At 37.3% G+C, this 26,167-nt stretch overlaps 2 long non-coding RNA genes across 8 annotated transcripts; both read left to right on the forward strand.

Moving 5' to 3' along the window:
- Positions 1-20,367: 20,367 nt before the first annotated feature.
- LOC110882028 lies at positions 20,368-23,497 on the forward strand. Of its 5 annotated transcripts, XR_004887736.1 has the most exons (11): positions 20,368-20,830; positions 20,976-21,047; positions 21,139-21,210; positions 21,301-21,413; positions 21,501-21,565; positions 21,653-21,745; positions 21,993-22,144; positions 22,324-22,348; positions 22,510-22,639; positions 22,721-22,815; positions 23,439-23,497. It is a non-coding gene; the product is annotated as an uncharacterized LOC110882028 (long non-coding RNA). The 5 variants fall into 5 exon arrangements; XR_004887735.1 differs by having other exon boundaries at positions 22,510-22,815; XR_004887737.1 differs by lacking the exon at positions 22,721-22,815 and having other exon boundaries at positions 23,439-23,493.
- A 131-nt stretch (positions 23,498-23,628) lies between these two features.
- Positions 23,629-25,364, forward strand: LOC110942011. Of its 3 annotated transcripts, none has more exons than XR_002594560.2 (4): positions 23,629-24,068; positions 24,157-24,289; positions 25,040-25,140; positions 25,236-25,364. It is a non-coding gene; the product is annotated as an uncharacterized LOC110942011 (long non-coding RNA). The 3 variants fall into 3 exon arrangements; XR_002594559.2 differs by having other exon boundaries at positions 25,040-25,126; XR_002594558.1 differs by having other exon boundaries at positions 25,040-25,364.
- The last annotated feature ends 803 nt before the right edge of the window (positions 25,365-26,167 follow it).

The following is a 26,167-nucleotide window of genomic DNA, read 5'->3' on the forward strand; positions in this document are numbered from 1 at the left end:
CCGAAGGACGCTGATGTTCAGCCTTAACCTTAAGACAAGTAAGGCATTTTGATACGTATAAGGCAATGTCTTTCTTCATACCAGGCCACCAATACTGAATACGAAGATCCTTATACATCTTATCTGAGCCAGGATGAATGGAATAACGAGACTTATGGGCTTCATCCATAAGCAAGGTACGAAGGTCATCTTGGCTTGGGACCCACAAACGGTCCATGAAATAGTACGATCCATTGTCTTTTAATTCTAGAGCAGGAGTTATGTGATAAGGAAATTCCTTATCCATTAAACCTTGTGAAACACAAGCTTGTTGAGCCTGAGAAATACGGGCTTGGATATCGGTTTGAATAACAGATTGGACACGTACACAATGAAGCTTAGTACGTTCCTTGCGACTCAATGCATCGGCTACGACATTCGCCTTACCAGGATGGTAGCGAATCTCGCAGTCGTAGTCGTTTAGAAGTTCAACCCAACGTCGTTGTCTCATGTTGAGCTCTTTTTGATTGAAGATATGCTGAAGACTTTTGTGGTTCGTGAAAACCACACATTTTGTACCGTACAAGTAGTGTCTCCAAATTTTGAGAGCGAAGACAACTGCACCCAACTCAAGATCATGAGTGGTGTAGTTCCTCTCATGTATCTTCAACTGCCTTGATGCGTATGCTATGACTTTGTTTCTTTGCATTAGGACGCAGCCGAGACCTAATTTAGATGCGTCACAATAAACGACGAAATCATCATTGCCCTCAGGCAATGTTAGGACAGGTGCGTCGCAAAGCTTTTGTTTCAAGGTCTGAAACGCTTCCTCTTGTTTGACTCCCCAATCAAATGGCTTGTTCTTCTGAGTTAGAGCAGTTAGAGGAACTGCAATCTTTGAGTAGTTTTCAATGAAGCGGCGGTAATAACCCGCTAGGCCAAGAAAAGAACGAACTTCAGTAGGAGTAGTAGGCGTATCCCAATCCCTAATCGCACTGATCTTGGAGGGATCTACATGAATACCTTGTTCGTTGACAATATGTCCTAAGAATTGAACCTCTTTAAGCCAGAATTCACACTTGGAGAATTTGGCGAAAAGTTGTTCTTTCTTTAGGAGTTCCAAAGTAAGACGGAGATGTTGCTCATGATCAGCTCGCGTCTTAGAATATATCAAAATGTCATCAATGAAAACTATGATGAACATATCTAAATAAGGCTTGCAGACCCTATTCATTAAGTCCATGAAAACAGCAGGAGCATTAGTCAAACCAAATGGCATGACTGTGAACTCGTAATGTCCATAACGAGTACGGAACGCTGTCTTGGGAATGTCTTCTTCATGTACACGAAGCTGATGATATCCAGATCGTAGATCAATCTTTGAAAAGTAAGATGCGCCTTGTAATTGATCGAAGAGATCATCAATGCGAGGTAGGGGATATCGATTTTTGATGGTAAGCTTGTTAAGCTCACGATAATCGATACACATCCTAAAAGATCCATCCTTCTTCTTTACAAAGAGAACGGGAGCACCCCAGGGTGAAAAGCTAGGACGGATAAAACCTTTGTCGGAGAGTTCCTGCAGCTGTTTAGATAATTCTTGCATCTCTGACGGTGCAAGACGGTATGGAGCTCTGGCAACGGGATTTGCACCAGGTACGAGATCAATACGGAACTCGACTTGGCGTGCTGGAGGTAGACCAGGTAAGTCTTCAGGGAATACTTCGGAATAATCCCGAACGACAGGAATATCTGAAATAGACTTACCCTTGCCTTTATCTGCTGTAACATGTGCTAAGAAAGCCACATAGTGCTTTCGTAGATACTTCCGTGCCTTAAAACAAGACATGAGTTTGAGACCACCGGCAGGCTTCTCACCACGAACCTGTAGGATCTCGCCTGTAGACAGCGGCACACGAACAATCTTCTCAGAACAAACTATCTCTGCGTGATGCTTGGATAACCAATCCATTCCCACTATAACGTCGAAGCTTCCAAGTTGCATTGGCGTGAGGTCAATAGGAAAAATATGGTCGTTAAGATTCAACTGGCAGTTGCGTAGAACAGAATTAAGAACAATGGGTTCACCACTGGCAACCTCTACTGTCAAAGGTTTACCTAGTTTTGTTCTAGACACGCGAAGCATTGTCTCAAAAGACAATGACACAAAGCTCTTGTCGGCACCCGAATCAAAAAGAACAGATGCTGGCTGATTATTAATAAAGAACGTACCGTTCACCACCTCGTTGTCTGCTTGTGCTTCTTGTGCATTCATGTTGAAGACTCGACCTCGAGCCGGTGCCGGATTCTGGTTTGCATTCTGGTTCTGGTTGACTAGTCTTGGACACCGATTTCTGTAGTGGGTCAGATCCCCACAATTATAACATGCACCTGGTGGGTAGTTTGGTCGTGCAGCCTGACCCTGTTGTTGAGCAACCTGTTGAGCAGGGTTCTGGACTGCGTGATTCTGAACAAACCGACAAACATCGGCAAGATGACCCGATTTCACACAGTTAGTACAGAAACGGCACTGATATTGTGGCTGGTGGTGACTGTTGCATCGATTGCACAAAGGTGCACTTCCTGAGTAGGGTTTCTTTGCTGGAGGCTGGTTGGGAGCTGCCTGGTTTGCTTGGGCAGTGACAGCATAGTTTTGGGAAGCCTTACGCTTCCTTGACCCCCTTGAGGAACCAGAGTCCTTTCCCTTCTTGTTCTGACCTTTCTTACTATCCTCCTTGTCAGCCGACTGCTTCTTGCCCTTGTCACCCTTCCTGTGTAGTTTATTCTTTCGGATCTGCGACTCAGTCAATGTCGCTGATAACTCGATTGCCTGACGGAGTGTGGTAGGGTTGCTACCAGTGAGAATGTCTTGTACTGAGTCAGGTAGGCCGTCGATGTACCTTTCGATGGCCTTATCGAGTGGGGTAACCATAGTCGGGCAAAGGAGACTCAACTCCTCAAACCTATCTGTATAAGCCCTGTGCTCGCCACTATCTTGCTTCAAAACATCAAACTCTTTCTCCAACGCTCGTTGCTCATGACGAGGACAAAACTCCCTCATCATAAGAGCTCTCAGTTCAGCCCATGTTTGAGCTAGAGCAACTTCTGCACCTTGATCTCTCATAACCCCATTCCACCATGTAAGAGCCCTCTTCTGAAACACGCTCGAAGAAAACTCGACCTTGCGATTATCCGGACACTGCACATGACGGAAAGTGTTCTCGATGCTTTCGAACCACTGAAGAAGCCCAGTTGCTCCTTCAGAACCACTAAACTTGAGTGGCTTAGCCGAGCTAAAATCCTTGTATTTGCATGTACCATTGTTGTTGTTGTTGGCCTCGTTCCATTGAGCAAAGAGATTCGGAAATTGAGCAGCCATCTGTTGCGCAATAATCTCCGCCAGCTCGGCAGTAGCTATCTGGTTGTCGCGTCGAGGAGGCATTCTAGAAGAGAAAAACATGAAATGAAACGAGTGAGATGATTGGATGAAGAGGATGAGATGAAGCAAAATCAATCAAAAGCAAAGATGACGTTTATGCATCGCAAAGCAAATAAGCGACATGAAATGTCTAGTCAAAGTAAATGGGTCAGGATTAGTGTATCGCGAAGACATGCTCGCCTATAAGTGAACACTCACCCCAAGAGTACCCAGGTAAGAGTGACTGGTCCGATTATGTGGATTTGTACGAACACTCTAGCCTTAGACAGAAAACCCAGGGTACAGGCATTCACTCTTCCAGTTCGCACGTGTTCACACTATTAACCCAAAACTTTGACGGGATTTTTGAAATCCAAAGAGGTTCAAAACCATATAACAGAGGGTTCAAAACCTTATAATAGAGGGTTCAAAACCTAGTAATCAATCATCCTAGAACAGATGATTAATTTTCGAAGCGGATTCGGAACCGAAGTTCCCGTTGTGGTTATCACCTAAGGATAGGTGATGTGCATGTTTTAAACTCTAAACACAAGATAACTTGTGTTAGGGTCCTAGAAAGTTATAGTCTAGGTCAAAGCATTACTAATAACCTAATTCCCTATAACCAATGGCTCTGATACCAACTCTTCTGTCACACCCCGGCCGCGTGTAACATGCAACCGCGGCGGAAACGCCGGGGAGTGTCGTGGACAGAATTAATTGTTATACAACCATGGTAATTAAAGTTACATTTTATTTATTGACAAGAGTGTTCCATTGTTTCAAAACAGGAAAATACAAAGTTTATAACATGATTAAACTAGTCTAGCTTCGTTTTTAGTCTGTAAGGCACAGGTCCGCCCTAGTGTCATGATCATCATCCTATGGAATAGCTCCTGAAAACACATGTGAAAGTAGGTACGTCAGCATAAAAATGCCTGTGAGATACATAGTTTTTGTGAAAATGGGATTCATGACTTGAGCTTAAAGAAATGTTTAATAACAGTCAGTCATGAACCTTGTAATTTGTTTTGCTTTGTAAACCATTTGAAAAACGATAACATCAAACGATATGTATAGATAAGTGCAAGGTTAAATGAATAACCAAGTAAAATGAGTTGAATAAGATAAGTTGTTTGTGAAAATAATGTCTTGTGAAGAATATGTTATTTATGTAAAATGTAATGTGTCTAAACTGAAATGACTTAGATAACGCCACGATATGTAACATTATACAAACATTTATATATAGGAAGTACCAGCGGCGTATCCACCATGTTTGTATCATATTACATACGCCACGTTACTTAAATCATTTACCCAAACCAATCCACCATGTAAATTGTTCATGTGTAAACCAAATGTCAAGTGTTATTGTAAACCATGTCAAATGTTTATGTTCAAATGTAAACCACCAAATGTGTATGTCAATGTCGACGTGTTTATGTTCAATGTAAATCATGTAATGTGCATCCCAAAATGTATCATGTATGGTAAGCGAAATGTATCAACTTAAACCATATGCACAAAACAAGTCGTTGAAGTAAAATGTGGTTTAAATCAACGTTATGTTCTGCGGAAAATGCATGCTCTATTGATATTAACATTTATGCGGTATTGTAAACTATGCATACATCCAAGCCTTGAGACTGCGGTGATAAACCCTTAAACAAATTAAAGGTTTATCTAAGTTATGTATATCGAATTCGGTCATTCCTTCCAGTCCTATCAAACCCAGGACTTCAGGAATGGGAGTTGTCAATTCCTATGGTACCACTACCTACTAACGAACGGCGTAGCTAATGTTAATGAATGTATTGTCCCATGTTTAAACAAACCAAATGTCATAACAAAATGAAGGCATGTGATGTAAACAATTGTACTAAGTATGCTAAGTAAACATACGAAGCAGAAATGTTCATGTAAATCAATGTGTCCATATGCTGAGTAAACATATGCAACTGAAATGTTCATGTAAATCAATGTGTCCATATGCTGAGTAAACATATGCAACAGAAATGTTCATGTAAATCAATGTGTCCATATGTTAAGTAAACATATGCGACAGAAATGTTCATGTAAATCAATGTGTCCATATGCTGAGTAAACATATGCAACAGAAATGTAATGTAAATCAAATGTACTAAGTACGCACACAATGGGCATACATAACATGAAATGTAATGAAATCGTGTACTATAATGTACTAACAACATAGCAGGCATATGATGTGAAAACATGGAAAGCATGAAAGTAACAGATAGCCACATGTGTTTCACCCCAAAACAGTTTGGAAAACAGTAAAAGAGGGGTTCTATGTACTCACCTGAGATTGCTTTGAGTTCCTTGTATAATAACCAGATAATGCTAAAGATCACGGAATACCAACGGTACCTAATAGGTAGCTTATGTTAATATACCGGACCAAATCGGAAGGATCGGACAGTACGCGGGTTCGAAAACCAAACGAGTATGGAGACTCGTGTAATATGGTTTAACAAAGCCTACATACTAAAATGAAACTTAACCTAAGTGCTTACGGTCCATCACGACCCGTTGAGGTAGCTTATGCCACCCTAACGCGTCATTCGCGTAGAACGCGTATGGAACGCCTAACATTGCGACCACAAGGTATAACCTCGGAAGGTTATAGCTATGGTCACCTAATATGTTTGGTCGGATCCTAAAGATCGACCAAATGGGTCGGGTTCGAAAGTATAAGCGATGGTTTAGATCGGTTACCTTACGACCCTATATAAGCACTATACTAAACGTGACGAGCTAAGCATGTTAGAACATGCTTAACTAAGTTTAGAAAACAGGTTTGGCATCAAAACAAACGGCTTTGATGCTCACGAGTAGTTTGGTTACAAAATACGCAAGAATGCGCATTTTGGCCGAAACTACGACTCGTCACTGAGCCTAGATAATGGGGTAATCAGTAGGTATGGTCACTACGGACCATAACCATCGTGATCACGCTCACGTTATGAAGTTCCATGAACTTCGCATCGACCATAAGCTGGTCAATGCAGAAAGTCAACAAAACGTTGACTTTCGGACTCGAAAAGCGAATAAAAGAGCGAAAGAAGACTTACGGAGGGTCCCCGAGTGCTAATCTAGATCAAATAGCTCAGGTATGAAACAATGGTTCCAACTTAGAGCTTTAGATCTGATTCTTGTGGGTTTTTACACAAAAAGGGGGGGGTATTTATAGGAAAAGTTGAACCGTTAGGATCGTTTTATCGAATATCGAGCCTTGATCACGTGCGTACATGTGTCCAGTGGATAAGTTCAGTGAACTTGACTCTTGGCTCTTCATTGGGTGAAAAGGCATTGCCCCTTGATCGAACAAAAGGCCAGATTCTGCATTAAATGCAAAGATCTTTCTGTCAGACATCCCCACGCGGCCCGCCTCACATTTGGGCAAAACTCACGCGGGCCGCCTGGCCCTCTCTGATCTGCACCACTTGCAGAATTTACACATTTGGTCCCTGTTGCGTGTTTAAGCCATTTCCAGCCCTTCTAAGACCTGTAAAGCCATCTTTAAGGCCCTAAAATGATGCCTAAACATTGTGGACATGAAACATGCCCAAAAATATGTCGGATGTCGGTTCGTTTGGCCGTACGATCGCGATGTTCGCTTAATTACGACGGAATGCGCATAAGCGCGAAAGACGATCCAAATGACGCGACGAATGGATTTTTCTCATGCCAAACACTAAGACATAATATAAGGATGCTTACATAAATTTTTGGATGTCCGGATGTATTCAGAACATAAGTTATGCGCGAAAGTGCAAACTTATGCACTTTTTGACACTTTTAGTCCCTGAATGATCCAAAAGTTTGTTTTAGCATACCAAACCTCTCAAAGCCTATTTCTAAGCTATGTAAAGGATATTTATGGTATGTTTAACTTATGGACATGTTCCGGAATGTTCGTTACAGTTCAAATTGGCATACTTTCGCAGTTTGTCAAGTTTAGTCCCTGTAAGCGAATTAACTTGTTTTCGCTATACCAAAGCCTTCAAAACTTATTTCTAAGTTATGTAAAGGTTATTTAAGGTATGTTGAGTATATGTTGATGTTCCGGAGTATTTATCGCATTAAACTAAGTACGTTTACGCACTAGTTAGCGTATAACTCTCCAGAAAGCGATGTAGAGTTTGGAATTGAATAAAAGTCAAAACATGAAAAATGTAAAACACAATGAAACAAACATTGGGATCAAATTACATTATTTTATTGATAAGTGAACTGTTTACAATGATTACAAGCACAATTGTTACATTTCGCTTATGTGTCATTAGGATAGTTCCGCTTATATGTCAGTGATGTAGGTCCGCTTATATGTACATGTCCGTATAAGCGAACCAATGTCTCCTATAAATAGGAAGGTCATTCAAGCGGATCTATAGAACAGAAGATTGTGTAACGGTGAAGCCCTGCCGAATCGTCTCCAGAGCTTGTAAATTGTTATCAAGTGCAATAAACAGAGACAAATTAGTGAAATCAAGCTAAATGAAAACAGAATCAATGAATTCCGCCTCTGATTCTGTCTGAGTACCCTTCTGATAGACTCGTCAGGTCGTCTAACGATCCTACAGCGTAACCGCTGACACACCTAATGGTTTCTACTTCGCCCAACAATTTCCTGCAATTGATGGCCCCTTTTTACTATTGAAGTCTCTTGACTTCCAAGAGACGAAGTACTTTTAAGTACATCCTAAAAGGAATGGGGCTCCTTGCCATATATGCTTTTGTTGGGTTTATTCTTCGTATTTGAAGTACGAATAAAGTTCTTCTCATGAGCAGCGACATGTGTTTTAGAGCAAACAGCATTCAACTTCTTGAACCTTTTTATGACTTTTCTCATAGCCTTTCCGACAGCTGCGTTAATTACCGATTTGGAGATTAACTCCATTAACATTGAGGTTCACATTTGATGTACCATTAACATTTGCCACCTTTCTAGCATTGCGTCTGCTGTTTGCCTTTTCTGAGTTTCCATACTCGAAGCTTTGGTATTAATTACCAAATTTAGCAGATACATGGCAATCCATACCAAGTGTCTCCTTGAATTGTCAAAGGCTCACCATAAGGAGTCTTGTTAACTACTTGCTTCTTATTACCCACAATATGGGCTTGGATACAGGACGACCAATTCATTCCTATTATTATATCGAGTCCCCCTATTTTAACGGAAACAAGGACAGTGGAAAAGAATGGTCCCTAATGGATATATAACATCCATCTAATATTGCTGAAGCAGTCTCTGAGGTACCATTGGCCAATCCTACTTTATACTTAACGCTTAGAGTTTTAACAGGCAGATTTAAATATTTACAAAATCCATTGTCTACGAAAGACTTATCTGAACCTGAATTAAGTAATACTCTAGCATGAGCGTTATCGATAAAGAAAGTACATGTTGTGACATTGTCATCCTGAATAACTTCTTGAGCATTCATTTGAGAGTTTCCAGCATTGGTCTTCTTAGTCTCTCCAGGCTTCTTGGTTTTATTTGGGAAATTAGTTTTGATGTGCCATATTTCATTGCAACCATAGCAGGTTGCGCCTCCCAACTTCTTGCAATCCAAGGTCTTATGCCCCTTGGACTTGCAGATTCCACAATGTAAAGGCTGGGATTCAAATCTGCATTTCCCGAGGTGGTACTTCCTATAGGTTTTGCATCTAGTCTTTTTTACCTAACCGCTGGTTGTCTTTCGAGTCCTTGCATTCGTGGGTCTCGTGATCCACCTCTTTACAGATGACACATCCCCTGGTCTGCTCATAGAAACATCTTCTGAAGTGCTTTTTCCCGCAGGTTTTACATTCGGGTTTTGCCTCCTTTGGCTTGAACTGGCTATAGTTTGAACCGGTCTTACCCTTTTTATAACCCTTATTTGGGGTGTCATCGCACTTTCGCTTATGATCCTTTAACGCACGGTCCACGGTGATGTTTACGGCTGTATCTATCATAGCCTGTAACTCAGTGCTTGTTAAATTCAGTCTTGCATCCTTATTCTGATCAACGGGATGATTGTGAGCTTCAGAGGAGTCGGCCATGATGAAGCTTTGCAGGCTACAAACCAAGCAGTAATAATTTATTTAATTATATAGGGAATTGTCGAACTTGGTAATTAAATAGCCATGGTGCGAACAAACCATATAGGCCAATAGATAGTATAAGATTTATTCGATTTTGTTTTGCCTAGGTTTTTAAATAAACCATCTTTGGCGTTTAAACAGAATCTAATCCTTCTTATTAGACAGGGGATATAAGTCACAACTGTCAATGTCGTATAGACATTTTATACAGCACAAAGGCTTGTTTCAAAGGATTCTTTAGATGGCACAAAGCCTTGTTACAAGGACAATCTAAAACATAATCAATGATTCATTTGGATCGGAAGATTTCATAATTCATTACCTTTTGACAGGAAGTTATGAATAACTATCTTTATCATGAATACATCCTTGCCCGTAGGCATACATCTTAAAAGGATGTTTTGACATATACATCATGTTCGACGATTATTAGCCATGATTCCTACTGATCATTTAGGCTACATGAGGGGTTTGGAAGATTTCTAATATAAGGATGAAAAGTGTGATTTCATCGCATCACCCATTGTTAGGAGTGTTAACACGTTTTCAGGTGTTTAACAAGGATCTGAATCTCTTAAAACAGGTCTTACCATCGTAGCCAGGTCCTTGATGACATTCAAGCTAGGTCATACCCTTTGAGACTCTTTTTAATATAATACTGGCAGAAAAGGAATGATATTTATTTTATTCAGGATTTTTATTATAATCCTATATTACAGTTCAATATTGGCACAAAAGGCCTAGTCACGTAGACAAGTTTAATTTATAACCAGGATTCTCACAGAATCGAGGTATTAGGGTCCGAATCCAAGTTCATTACCTTTTCTTGACAGGGAGTTGTAGGCTACCACTGTCTTTACTCTTTAGTCCCAGAGGACGTTAATTATTGCCCGTAGGCACTTCATCCATAAGGGATGGTTATACAATTACAGGGAATTTACATTAACCCAATTTTTAAAGATGGCCTGTGTGATTTTTACTGCATCACAATTTGCCCAACATGCTAACATACTTACAGATGTTAACAAAATTTTTGGAATCTTTTAGACAGGTTCTACCGTCTTGGCCATGTCTACAATGACACGTGGCTAGGTTTTACCCCTAAGATTCTCCTTTAATATTAAACACGGATCAATCCTAAATTGAGATGTTAATTATGGATCTGAATCTAATTATGGAGATACCATCTTGGCCTTATCTTCAGATGACACATGGCTAGGTCCTGTCCCTTTTTAGATTTTGCCATTTTGTAATAATGGTAGATCTTATAATAGGAACGTTATTTTAAATCTAGCTGTTCCATTAAAATTTAAACAGGTACATGGTTGCCCTAAACGGGACTTCTAAGGAATAATGTTGTCCTCGAAGGGACTGAAAGATAAATATGTCCTTGAAAGGACTACTAAGGAAACGATCTACAGCAAAAGGAGTTTCTTCTTCATTTTGTTTCTGAATGTCTCCTCCTTGGTTGCACGTTAATCCTAGTCGCAGTACGAAGCTCGGCCTTTCCTAGGCTTCTAATGGGGAGAATTTCCATTACGGCTTCTTTGCTTGGCGACATATCAAAAAATATAGAATTGAAAACAATAATTCTCCGAATAGAGATGGGAGTATTCCTATGTTAAGTCTAGACTCAGAAGGTTAAGGAATGTGCTACTGTGTCATTGAGATTAAACACGAAAGGCTAGTGTTTAATTCACTCAATGTTGGCTCTGATACCAACCTGTCACACCCTGATATTTCCACGTATTACCGGTGGGCCCAGTGGGGAGTATTGTGACGTAGTTGATATCGTCATAGTCAAACAACACAATTTAAATGCACAGCGGAAGCAAAAGATGAATATATTACAAACCGATATCAAGTAATATCAAAGTATTACAAACGGAAAGTAAAGGATCCACAGGCGGATCAAAAGATAAATGAAACATTGTTCAACAGACTTTAGGCATCTAAGCTTGCAAGACTTTTTATTGATGCTAGGAGTAGCCAGCCTATTCCGATTAGTACCTGCACTTAGCCTTTTTGGAAAATACGTCAGTTTTCACTGGTAAATACAATTTAACTGACTCATTTTGAAAATGTTTTAAAAATTGATTTGAATGCACATGGCACAAAACTTTTTATAACTTGGGATAATTAATCAAATTTAAACTTGTAAAAGAATTACATGTTTGTTATGCGTTTAGTCACCCAGTTCGTGCCGGGTTTAAGATTAATAGACACACCACATATATAAACCCGCGGCAGGAAACCAGCGGGTATACCTTAATAATTATGGACACACTGTCGGCTGAAGCCTACACCCGCGTGTCAAGGTCGTGGCTTTTTTATGAATGATGCCAAGGATATCCGGGACATGGTCATTAAACTCCCAAAGGCGTAAAACAAACAAAACAAATTTTTAAACAGGTCACATTGATAATACTCAACTTGTTACACCCTTATATTTATACTAGAATTAATAGCTAATTTATACCAAAAGATAGTAGTTCAACATAAGTTTCAAAAATGTTACACTTCTTAGTCTACTAAGGACTAAAATAGAACGTACTAAGTGTATTTAAGAAATTTGTTTACAACCCAAGAACAAAAATTTAAACAAGTTCAAACATAGCGGAAGCTTCAAAGTGGAGTGTTCGGTTCATCATCAAGTCGCTTGATCGCCATCCATGAGACCTCATAATTACCTATGAATCAACAAATAAGTCATTAGCTATGACGTTTATGAATGATAAAATTTCAAGGTTTAACTTCACTTTGAAACAACAAAAGTATAAAAGTTTTCCAGGCTCCACCGTAATTTACGGTGCCACCGTAAATTACGGTGAGTGCTGGAAATTCTTGGATCCACCGTAACACAGTAGAAAACCACCGTAAAACATTGGTCTCTACCGTAATTTACGGTGACACCGTAAATTACGATAGCACCTGGGAATCCATGTTTTTGTTTGGTTTGAGCAATTCAACCAAAATCCCAACTCTCGGGTTTCAACATTCTGCATCATCAATGTAGTAAAAATCTGATATTTCTAGTACGTCATAATATGACCTCTACATACATCAATTTATCATGTTTGGAATGTACGTCATGTTTTACTTGATTATTTGACCCGTTTGGCTTGTCTACGGAATTCCTTCCTTTATGACAACTACCAACGAGTTTAGTTCATTATTCAAACAAGTATTCAATACAACAATGCTTTCGCTTCAATTCAAAATAACTAGTAACTTTGATAATCAACTACAATAGTCTAATTTCACATAATGTAACGAGTCATGTTACATACCTTAGTGCACGCCCTTCAAACGAGAATCACCACCGGCTTGCCCGCTCGACGTCCCGGTATCTTGTCCTATAGAGTTCATTTACAAGACATGTTTAGAACCCTCTTTAGGCATCATTTCGCATAATATACCGAAACATCTTAATTAGGCGTTAAGGCTTCAAATTTCTATTTATCAGCCTTCTTTGAGGCATTTCAACAAACACCTTGAGGGCAGAATTTCTATATTATTCACATTCATGTTTATGGATTGCTTAGTAGTTAACTTAACTTCAATTAAGCCATCATATATCATGTAAACATCACATCTTTTCTGGAACTATCTTCTATGGTCGAATTTTACTAGTATAACCACTAAGAACCCTAGAATTCATCATCATCTTGTAAAACCCACAACCCACCTTCAAGGTGTTCATGGAGTTTTTCTGAATTTGGTCATGATTTCACATGTAATTGGTTGAGTCTAACCTCTAAACACCAAATAGATTCTAAACTAACCAAATAACACTCATGCAACATCAATTTTCCAGATTTCACTACATGAGAAATTCAAACAAAGAATTAACACAAGTTTTTACATACCTTGGAATCCTCTCGTGATGAGGATCACTAATCTATGTTTAGATTTCGTTTTTGATCAGATTTGAGCTTTCAATTTGATGTTTTTATGAGTTTAGGGTTTTGGAATGGGGGTGTCGCCCCCTACTGCTTTCTGATCGACCAACACTCCAATTTTGGAGTGTTTGGTTACTAATTGTAATTTAGTTTTAACTTTTGACAATTCCAGCCCCTCAACTTTGTTCTACACATTATTTAGTAGCCTTTAACCTTTCATGCGTTATTTCTAGTCTATCAACTAACTAGGTTAAAGGTTTCTAGTTAGTAAACTCCCGTTTATTAATAATTTAAAATTTTAACATAAAGTTTTATATTTTCGGGGTGTTACACAACTACTAATGAGTTAAGGTCAATTGCCCGACCAAGCGGTATTTTATATACCGTACCCCAAGCCCGTATAAGGGAAAATAAGTTAAAAGTATTTACCTGAGCAAATTTATACAATTTATCCCAGCCGTATACCACCAAGCAAGTACAGATAGCTTTTACTGGGATCCTAAATCTGGAACGAAGGTTTTTAATAACCTATTAGATTCCTAACGGGTCTTTAATTAAGCCTATGCTTAGACCGGTTAGTTTTAAAGGAGGATATGGTTCAAAACGCATGATTAAGCGAGAACCGGATTAGAATGTGGTTTAGACCCGACAAGCTTGTATACTTGTATAATATGGGTAAACTAAACACATTTTGGATTTTGAGATAAAAATGATAAGGTTTGACCCGTTTCGGCTAATTTATAAAAACTAGTTACATACGCCGATCCGAACGCGAAAAGTGCGTAACGGGTAACCACAAGAGTCATGAACAAGTTTCCTAAGTTAATATGCCTTAAATATGTTGTGATATCAGTAGGATACCTTCCATTATGCCCAAAACGAGTTTAAGACCAATTTATGCCCCGTAGGGGTATTTTGGTCATTTTTAGAGGTTATAAAAGAGATTAAATATTATTCTGAGTTACAGGTCTGATTTAATCAGTAAATATACTTAATTTAATAAGTTATAACAGTAGGGTATCATATATATATATATATATATATATATATATATATATATATATATATATGTGTGTGTGTGTGAAATTTATTAATTATAACCATACTATGCACCGAAGGGGCATTTTGGTAATTTCACATAAGCTTAAAAGGTCAAAACTGAAAACCTGAGTTTAAAACTTTTCCTTACTGTTAAAATATAAAAATTTACTAAATATATCAGTAGGTATCAAACCTTATGAGTTTAAAATAGTTTTATTACATACTATGCGTTAAAAATTCTTAAAAAAGCGATTTGGAGCCATTTCCGGGTTTTCAAAGGAAAGCTGATATTTTTACTATTCCAAAAGGCTCAAAATAATTTATTTATCATATTAGGTCAGTAGAAAAAGGTTTGGGGTCAAAATGTTTTGTAAAACTCAATTTATAAGCCAAAAGGGCAAAACCGGCAATTACCGAATCAAGCTTAGAACCCTATGTTATGCTCAGCCTAAAAATAAATAAAAATCTTCAAAAATCCCAAAATATTATTTTATATCAGTAGGTATAAAGTTTGATATCAAAAATTGGGTTTAGATAGGCTATATGCTAATTACGCCGTTTAATTCATAAAAGCTTTTCATTTACGCTAATGAGCATAACTTCTAATCTAGACCTCCAACTGATGTCAAATTTTAGGGACAAGTTTATAAATCAGTAATAAAAATTATAGTCCTCTCACATTTTCAAATTTCTCGTTTTAGGGTCAAAAGGCATAACGGTCAACATTTAGGCATTTAACGGAAACATGCATGAACTAGGATTTCTATGGAACCAAGTTGTATAACCTTGGAGGGTTATACTAACTTATAATATGGTCCTAATGGAATCCTAAGGCATATCTAAACTAAGCTAAATCGGGTCGGAACTGAAAGTCAAAGCAAAAGTCAACTTTTGCGACTTTCAGTGCGATTTTATCAATTTTGTGTGACGATTTTATCAATTTTGTATATACTGACAGTGATCGGTGCGAACATAGTTATAATCAATGTGTTGTGTGAGTGATACATCAAAATGTGTGATGATTTTTAAGAAAATTAATGTGATACGAGTTCGTACCTGGTAGATCTTCGATATTTTTGCCAATTTGATGGATCGATTGTGCAGCGATATCCTTTGGTATGAAACTGTAACACCTTGAAGATTCATGTCCAATAATGTATGAACACGTGTCACAAGCTCTGAACGTGTGAAAGAATACTTTAGAGGGACTAAAGTTGACAAACAGCGAAACTATGCGAATATAAGGGTCCAAAGTGTCAACGATGGATAATTATACTTAAAATATCCCTGCAAGATGTTTATACCTTCAAACGAATAAATCATGGATCATACGAAGCCAAATATGAAAGAAAGTGAGGAATTACAAACTACAGGGGCTAAAAGTGTCAACATGTGCAAAGTATACCTCTGAGTGACCTTTTAGCGGACCCAAAGCTTTGTAACAATAAAATATACTCACTAGAATATGTGGCTAAAATTTCATAAAGTTTCGTTACCGTATGAGAAAGTTATGATCAAATTCGTATACGAGGGGTTAAAAGCGTCAACGTGGAATTTTAAGGCCTTGTGAGTGTTCACAAAGTTAGTCAAGGACTTAACTAAGTTAGCAAAAGTCCTAGAGCCCTTAAAAATCAAGTTAGAGGGCTGAAAAGGCAATTTGGGGACTTAAAACCACGTTATAAAGGACCAGGGGCTGAAATGCAAATGTTGAAACTTGGTTGGCAGGTTCTGATAGGCCAGGCGGCCCGCGTAAGAGCCCCTTATGGGCTTACGCGGCCCGCGTCAGAGTGCCAGCGACAGAAACTTTTGCACAGCTGCCAGTCAGACCTGTTAACCGACTTAAAATGTTTGTTTTACATACCAGGGGCTGCCCCAATGGTATTTCATGCATAGGGGGCACCTGTAATGATCTTGTATCAGTTGTAGACCATGGTGGCACCATCTTGTGAGATCAAATTTAGTATATAAGGAGCATAAGTTGTGAACAATTTGTTCATTCACTTGCATAAGTTCACAACTCAACTTCTGGAGCTCTCTGATCAGCAAGCCAACTTCCTTGTGATCCCTAATCCTAATTAGGACCTTTGTAAGTGTCCTTAACCTTTCTAAATTCATTTTAGAGTTAAATGGCATTTTAGTCCCTGTGGTTTGGGCCATTTTGCCAGTTTAGTCCAAAGGTTTTATTTTTAACCTGTGGGTCTAAAAAGGTTTCACCGTTGCCATTTTAGTCCACTGGGCTAACTCCACCCATTTTTTCTGTTAACGAGAAGAACAATTTGGTCATTTCATATGGCTGAATTGCCCTTTTAGTTAATAGAATTACATACAAAATTACCGAATTGGCCTTCTCATTAACAGAAAAAATGGATGAAGTTAACCTAGTGGACTAAAATGGCAACTGTGAAACCTTTTTGGACCCACAGGTTAAAAATGAAACCTTTGGACTAAACTGGCAAAATGGCCCAAACCACAGGGACTAAAATGGCATTTAACTCTTCATTTTAGCTTAATTAATTAGCTAAAAGTCAAACCGTCGTAATTAAGGTTTGACTTCGAGATTAATCAATAATTACTCACTAATATCTCGAATTAAAAATACCTATAAGTAGGTAATTATGTGGGTAACAAACCCTTAAAAGGGTATTTCCAGATTTCCACTCTAACCATGTTAATTGTCGAGTCAAAGTACACTTTAAAAAGTCAACAGAATGCTTAAATCCAAATTAACACATAATTAGCAATGTAGGATACATGCAACCTATTTGATCATTAATATAACTTAGTAACTAATGTAAGAACATGTCCCAACATGTTCAACTCGACAATTTTCTGTTTAGACCCGATTTGGAACCGAAAGTCGCATAGTTTGACTTTCGCTTTGACTTTCAGTTCTGACCCGTTTTAGTCAAGATTAAGATTGCCTTAGAGCTTCTTTTAGACCTAGTAACAAGTTAGTATAACCCTCTGTGATTATACGGCTTAGCTTACTAGTTGTCTAATTCTTATGCAAATTTCCGTTAAATGCCCATATGTTGACCATTATGCCCAAATGTCCATAAAATATGATTTTTGAAAATATAAAAGGGTAGACATCTTAGTTACTAAATTATAGACTTGTAACCAAAATTTGACCTCAGTTTGAGGTCTAGATTAAGAGTTATGCTCATTAGCGTAAGTGAAAGCTTTCTTAGTAATTAATTAGCATAAATCTCATATAGCCTATCTAAACCCGAATTTTTATACAAAACTTTATACGTACTGTTATAAAATAATATTTTGGGATTTTTAAAGATTTTTATTCAATTTTAGGCTGAACATAACTTAGTGTTCTAAGCTTAATTCGGCTAATGTCGCTTTTGCCCTTTTAGGCTATAAAATGAGTTTTATAAATCCTTTTGACCTCAAACCTTTTTTTACTGATTTATTATGATAAATGTATTATTTTGAGCCTTCTAGAATTATAAAAATATCAGCTTTTCTTCGAAAACCCGGAAATGGTTCCAAATCGCCTTTTTAGGCATTTTTACGACATAGTCTATGTCAAAACTAGTTTATATATATAAGAGTTAATACCTACTGATATATTTAGTAAAATTATATATTATAACAATTAACTAAAGTTTGAAACTCAGATTTCCAGTTTTGACCTTTTTAGGCTTATGTGAGATTACCAAAATGCCCTTTCAATGCATAGGATGGTTATAATTAATAAAATTCACATACATATGATATCCTACTGTTATAACATAGTAAACTAAGCATATTTACTGATTTATTCAGATAGATAACTCATATTGCTAGTTTAACTCTTTTACCCCCTGTTAAATGACTTAAATGCCCTTATGAGGCGTAATTTGAGTTTAAAATCATTTGGGGCATAATAGGACATATCTTACAGATATCACAACATATTTGGTGCATATAATCTCAGGAAACCTGTATATGATTTATATGGTTACCCGTTACGCATTTGCGCGTTCGGATCGGCTTATGTAACTAGTTTACGCATAATAGCCGAAACGGGTCAAACCATATCATCTTTGTCTCAAAATCCAGAATGTACTTAGTTTACCCATAATATACAAGTCTCCAAACTTGTTGGGTCTAAATCACATTCCTTCCCGGTTTTCGCCTTCCATGCGATTAAACCGTATTTATTCTTTGAAACTAACCGGTCTAAGCTTAGGCTATATTAAAAGACCCGTTAGGATTCTAATAGGTTATAATAAACCTTCGTTCCAGAATAGGAGACCAGTAAAAGACACTTGCATTTGCTTATTGTGGTTTTATACTTGCTCAGGTAAATACTTTTAACTTATTTTCCCTTATACGGGCTTGGGGTACGGTATATAAAATACCGCTTGGTCGGGAAATTGACCCTAACTCATTAGTAGTTGGGTATTATCAATGTGACCCGTTTAAAATTTAGTTTTGTTTGTTTTACGCCTTTGGGAGTTTAATGACCATGTCCCGGATATCCTTGGCATCATTTTACAAAATGGCCACGACCTTGACACGCGGGTGTAGGCGTACACCCGACAATGTGTCCATATTTATTAAGGTATAACCGTTGGTTTCCCGCCGCGGATTTATACTATGTGGTGTGTCTATTAACCTTAAACCCGGCACGAACCGGGCGACTGAACGCATAACAAACATGTAATTCTTTTACAAGATTAGATTTAATTAATTATCCCAAGTTATAAAAAGTTTTGTGCCATGTGCATTTGAATCAATTTTTACAACATTTTCAAAATGAGTCAGTTAAATTGTATTTACCAGTGTAAACTGACGTATTTTCCCCAAAAAGATTAAGTGAAGGTTCTACACGTAATAGGCTGGCTACTCCTTAGCATCGATTAGAGTCTCGCAAGCTTGGGATGCCATTCATCTATTGAAAAATTTTCCTTTTTATATTGATCCGCCTGTGGATCTATTTCAGCTACTATGTGATACTGGATATTACATTTTATATGGTTGAAATAAATCTATTTTTATTGCTTCCGCTGTGCATTATAATTTGTGTTGTTTGACTATGATGATATCAACTACGTCACGATACTCCCCCACCGGGCCCACCGGTGACACGTGGAAATTAGGGGTGTAACAGAAACCCTAGGATGTCGCCGAGAGAGATGGAGAGTTCCTTTTTTTCTAAGGTCTGAACGAATGTTGGCGAGGATAGGCGGTCTAATTTTTTTACTTGTATATTTCCCAAACTACCATCCCGTGTATAAATTAAACTTAAGTGTCCGTGATTTATATACTGAATTATATCAGCCGTTGATCTTGTTTGATCAATGGTTGTTTTTTAGTTTTCTTATTAAAACTAGTTTTCTCACGATCTATCCCCTATATATATATATATATATATATATATATATATATATCTATACTACTTTAATAAGCATATAGGAAGGGCAAGAAGAATGGTCATTTGCCATTGTACAACCATTTCAAGCCCATTGTACAACCATTTAAGCATGTGTTGAAAATTTATTTAACACGCGGTATGGATCCTAACTGGATCTCTTTGACCCGTTTTACTTTTATGGATCCAATATAAACTTTCTTTCACTCCTTTCTAAACCCTAACACTGTGTTCCAGAGTTTACTAACGGAAGGAAAGGAAAGGAAACAAAGAGAAAGTAAAAATATTTTGTGTTCCAGAGTTTCATTTAAGGAAGGAAAAGAAAAGAAAATAAAACATGTCGTGTTCCCGAGTTTCATTTAAGGAAGGAAAAGAAAGGAAATGACGGGAAAGCTAGGCTAAATTCTTTAATTTTTCTTTCCTTCCGATTTGGGAGGAAACGGTGGGAAAGTCATCTTTTATTTTCCTTTCTCGTCCTTTCCTTTCTCACTTTTGCTTTCTTTTCTTATCCCTCGTTAAGTTAACTCGGGAACAGAGCGTAAATTTATTTCATCCACAGCCGCTCCTCCTTCTTTCTCTCTCTAGTGATTTTCAATTTAGGGTTTCACGAGATCTGTGGTATGAGATCTCACCAGATCCAACAATGGTGTGGTCTGTAAAAGTGGTCGAGTACGCTTCAAGATCAGTCGATTCGACCAGAGGTTGAACTGGATAATGTTGACCCATTTTCTTCTCTTCCTGATCGAATATGACCTTTTTTTCTCGAAACCCTACTCATTCATTCAGATTCCCATCTCCCTGCTTTCTCTCTCAAATGAGATCTAGGGTTTCTACATGTGATTCAAGATTTTGCTTTCACTGCTTTCTCTCTCAAACGAGATCTAGGGTTTCTACATGCGATACCAGATCTGGCTTTCACAGTTCGGTTCGACACTTCCATGGAACCAAAAACTCCGAGCCGAGAGCGTTGCAGATCTACAAGTTGGAGGCGGTTTTTGGTAGTTGGTAGGCTTCATTCTCTCTCTCAAATTCCTTTGTCTCAGATCTACATGAATTTTGATTATTTGTCTTAGATCTACATGGATTTTGGTGTGTTATGGTGTATATTATTTTACATCAGGTTCTTGATTTTTTTTTCTAAACAATTTAGGTACTAAAGATGTTCGGGTGGTTAAACACTTCTCAATCACCCGGTTGGAAACACAAGAATCATCAAGGAAGGGTTAGTTTAATTTTGTGTTCGGATATCAATGTATGTCTGATAGTATAGCCTTACTTAATTGATTATCTGTTTTTTGGGGATTTTTACGCAGGTTACAAATTAGGGTCTGGATGTTATTCAGACTTATGTTTTCTGGAATGGGCATGAACCACAACCTGGTAAAGTAAGTAATTTTTTTATTTTTTTTTAAAGTGTGTTTCTTTAAAGGAAAGTAGTTATTTTTTGTTTATTAACTTTCATGTTTTTTTTTCAGTATTATTTTGAAGACAGGTATGATCTGGTTAAGTTCATTAACCTAATTAAGGAAGCTGGACTATGTGTTCATCTCAGAATAGGCCCATATGCTTGTGCTGAATGGAACTTTGGGTATTATTCATAGAACTTCATGAATTCTTTGCAGATTTATTTATTAAAAAAGACCCTAAATTACCATTTTTGCCATTGTGTTTACAGGGTATTTCTTGTGTGGTTGAAATATATGCCAGGAATAAGTTTTAGAACAGAATGCTCCTTTCAAGGTCTCATTCTCAAATTGCAACAAAAATATAAAATTGTTTATGTTTTTCCAAATTATATGTCATGTTGATTTAGTTTATGCATTTTAGGCTGCAATGGAAAATTTTACAAGGCACATAGTGAATATGATGAAATCAGAACGCTTGTATGAGAATTAGGGCGGTCCGATTATTTTATCTCAGGTAGTCATAATCACTTATTTACTCTGTTTTTGTAGCATTAATAAGTGGTAGCAACATGAATAAACTGTGCAAGTAGTCAAACGGGTCACGTGAGCATTCCCATAATTTGATGTCCCTTTTATAAAATTTATAAGGGTAAATCACGTTTTACGCTTTTAAGTTACATCGGATGTTCTTTATAATATTCACTGAAGTTTTTTGCAATTCATATTTACAAGAAAGTAAATATTGCTTTTGTTACTCACAGATCAACACTGGCAATGGTTTTTACTGTGACTACTTCCCTCCTAACAGTGATTCCAAACCGAAAATGTGGCCTGAAGCGTGGTCTGGATGGTAACGTGATATTTTACGCAGACCGGTCTCCGTCTTCAAAAGGTTACTCACAGTCTTGCTCAGGTATTCCGCCGTATGATTTTCTTCATCCCGGTTAACGCGATATTTGTCCAGTTTATTCTTTGATTCAAGAATATTATTATAACATAGACCCATTCTTTGCTTCTGCATTCTCACACAAACTCACATCAATGCTTTTTGGAGTTTGAGTTTGTTCTGATGCATTTAATGTGTCAATACAGGTTGGGCCTTGTTGCAACAATAAAGGTATGCTTTTATTGGCAGTATCATATAAATGAAAATAATAATCAGTGGCGGTGTCTTGTTTTATTTTCCATTTAAAGTCATTCATTTAATGTTGTCGCTTATCCCCCCATGACATATATTCATTTGTGTGTTGTTGTTGGTCTTGTCTTTTGACTTTCTAGGAGCGTGCTAATGAGATATTTAAGAAGGTCAAAGACCAGAAGTCAAGTAGGGGAAGAAACCAAGACGCCATATAGGCGGCCTGTCCTTACACCGCTTGCCGTCAAGAAGACAAGCCACACACTGTAAAGGGTATAAACAATCCACATTAGTTTAATCGGATGCTTACTGGTCTCTGTTTATATGAACTGGATTTTCATTGTCTTGAACCAGTGTTCAAATAGAAATCTGTTCGGTTGCCAACAGAGCCACCAAGAAAGAAATTGGACGTGCAAAAGAATACATTGCTAATTAAACTGAACTTTTAGGTGCATTCTGTTTATACCATTATATTGTCTTTTTTTATTTGGGTAGTGTTTGCCTTAAATTAAGGAAGCTTAAGACCTTGGATGTAACGTCGTTAAACTTGTTGTATTTGAATTCTTGTAATGTTGACTATTTGAAGTTATGAAATGAAATGAAATTTGGATTTTCTAAATATTGTCACAAATAGCGTTATGATGTCTCTAGCAATCTTCACACTTCGTCTCATCCCGATGTTTCCGCCATTGGTTGGGGTGTGACATTGGATGTCACACTTGGTGTAAGCTTTCGGTTGGCCCCTATAGCTACCCTTAAGGGATCATTGTTCTATAACTGCCTATCATCTTGTTTTTATTTGCAGTAAGTTATGTAGGTTAAGTTACAGGATCATTACTAAAAAGTAAGAAAATAACGCCTAAGAGGGAGTTATTTTTTATTTATTGATTTATTAAAAAAAATAGATCATTTCAATCATGATGATACATGTAGCCATGACCACTCGAGTTAGGTAAGATTGCTGTTATTAGAAAAAACACCTATATCTATACTATATATATATTGCATATCTATACTATCAAATGATGTTGGATATTTGATTATCAGTTTCTTATTTGATGTTTGTTTGTAGGTACTGAAGACATTAATAGGTGATGAAGTGATATCTTGTGCGGGGATTCAACGAGGTATAGTTTTGATGTAAATTTTATGTTTTAACAATTATAGTTCCGTAGTGGTCTCTTTTTTTCTATTCAAGGGGTGTTTGGATTTGGATTTTGTCTTATGAATTGATATTTTTTAATGTTTTGAAATACGGAATTTGGGGCTGTGAGTAGGCCTGGATCGAGATTGGGGAGGGAAAACGAAACGAAAAACCCTAATCGATTGCTGATTGTTTCTCCCCACGGTAACTCTGCGTCGTTGCTGATGGTTCTTGCTTTTCCGTCTATGCCACCTCACTCCTGGTATTCTTCATCCAGGTCTTTATATTTAAAGATTCATTGTCATTGAAGTGGTATTCTCAATCCATGTCTTTATTATATGGGGCCTTTAATTCATTTTTCTGCAATTTTGGGGAAATTTCAACTCTTTCATTTTGATTTCATCATTTCTTGTTGGAGAACTATGAATTTCGTGATTTCATTGCTCAATTCATTTTAAATATAGCATTATTCCCAATTTCAAGTAGGTTTTTGATCTGTTTTTGTGTTCCCTCTAAGTCTAAAGATACACAGGCACTTAGACTCCTTGATGATCAAAGGTGAGTATTATGTTATTGATCAGAAACAACATGGATGAATTAAACAAAAAATAAACTTAATCTGATCTTTTTTGTTGTCATTACAAAGGGACAGCTGTAGATGAACTCATGAACGTGGTCTATATGCTCTTTGATGGATTGGAACCTGGAACATCAACTGTTTCAGTTGTCACAAGAAGAATATTATGACCATTGGAGCTCAAGACAGCTTGCTGCAGCTGGTTTGCTTCTATCTAAATCTTGCCTTGAATACTTGATGCATAAATTGTTTTATTTATCAGCATATATCGTCTTAAGTTTGATGGGTCAAATTGGTAAATGAAAAAATATAGCGAAAAAGGAAGCAAGACATATAAATTGAAAGTGTCCTAAAGCATTATTCTTAATGCACACACGTGTACAGCCTATGAAAAATATGGCTTGCTATTTCCAGTTTAGTTTTGCTTTTTATAGCGTTCGATGCTAATGTTCTCTTTCATATATGAAAAGTTATAAGCTTATTATTTTGATTGTGGTTAAATCATCACTATAGGTTTGTTTTTATTTTTTTAAACTAAATCCATAGATATACCTTTATGGCTTTATTTAATTTTAATTTTGGTAAATTATGAGGTGGGGTGTAATATTGGATTATACCGGTGTAACTAATTGTGGAGAGATTGTTAGCTTCCCTGGGGTTAGAAACGTTGTTCAAGTTTAACTTCTTTGTGTTTTTTTAGAAGAAAAGTGAATTATTTGGGGTATGTCATATGCTAATAATTCTCTTTTATTAGTCCAGATTGTTTATTATATGAAAAATATTACGTCAAGAGATCCCCAAATGGTGCTTTAAGAAATGTATTATGTATGCGAGGAAACCAAAAGTTTGTGTTAAAACAATAGTTACAAACTTCCTTCCCACATTGTTTTCGTGCATGCTATTTTTAAAATTTTAATTAATATAATAGTTCTTTACTCTTTGATCCGTGAAGCGAGCCAAACTTATCGAAGCAAGGCATACTAAGAATCAGAGGACGAGAAGAAAGGAGAAAGAGGCGCAGGCGCAGGCGCAGGAGAGAGTATACCTTCTTTGGTCTTTGTCTATTCCGTTAACTATTGCTTTTGTTAGAACTGAAATATACATTATGCTCTTCAAGAACACTAATTAGGGGTCATGTGTAATTATAGGATCAACCAACATGACAAGACTGGGTCCTTTGAAATCAATTTGAAACTAAGTTTTTTTTTCTCTTTTGTATAATTATACTGTATAGCCTTGTACATATATGAAATCTTATAAAGTTGACTTTGTGATGATTTGGCATTTTGTGTTAGACGGTAATGTGATGATGTGTGTAGTTGTAATACATGGTTTAACAGTTATACCATTTGTTGACGTGGTAGAAGCCTTGAAAATTAGATTTCACACCGGATTAATAAGCACAATTTATTAACTAGAACTTCACAAGGTTTTTTTTAACGGTATAGATCGACTGGTAAAAGATCCCCTATAGCCCTACTAAAGTTCGGAACCGCCCAAGTTCGAATCTCCTTCCCATCGGTGCGTACGGTTTGCTGGGCCGACACACATAGTGAAGGTCGAACCTAGTACCCCACAGAAGAAAGCCCTTGGGGGAAAACTCCTGATCGCTTCCAAGGTTTATAAGAACTTGATTTTCACAAAATGGTGGATGAGAACTTGATTCTATGGGGTAAAATATGAACAGTTTGTTTAGAGCATTCACATTTGTTTAATTTTTTAAATGATATGCCATGGATGCACATTGGCAGGACAACGCTATTCAGACCTTCCCTTAACCGAAAATTTAGATTTTAGTTATGACCCAACTGAACCTTCTCATACACGCCTTTAGAATTATTAACAAGTGTTGTGTTTTCCGTTGTATCGCGAATTTGGTTTGGTTATGGCTCAAAACTGAACCGCCCCGTACATAGCCCTAAGCTCATCAACCTAAGTGATATGTTTCCCGCCGCATCGCGCGGGTAAACGACTAGTATATATATATATATATATCTTCTATACTATCTATATCTATACTATATATAATATACATATCCAAAGGACTTCTTAAGGTCATTGAAATTTCCTTAAAACACCC

This window comes from Helianthus annuus, unplaced genomic scaffold (genome assembly GCF_002127325.2).
Source record: "Helianthus annuus cultivar XRQ/B unplaced genomic scaffold, HanXRQr2.0-SUNRISE HanXRQChr00c081, whole genome shotgun sequence".
Taxonomy (NCBI): domain Eukaryota; kingdom Viridiplantae; phylum Streptophyta; class Magnoliopsida; order Asterales; family Asteraceae; genus Helianthus; species Helianthus annuus.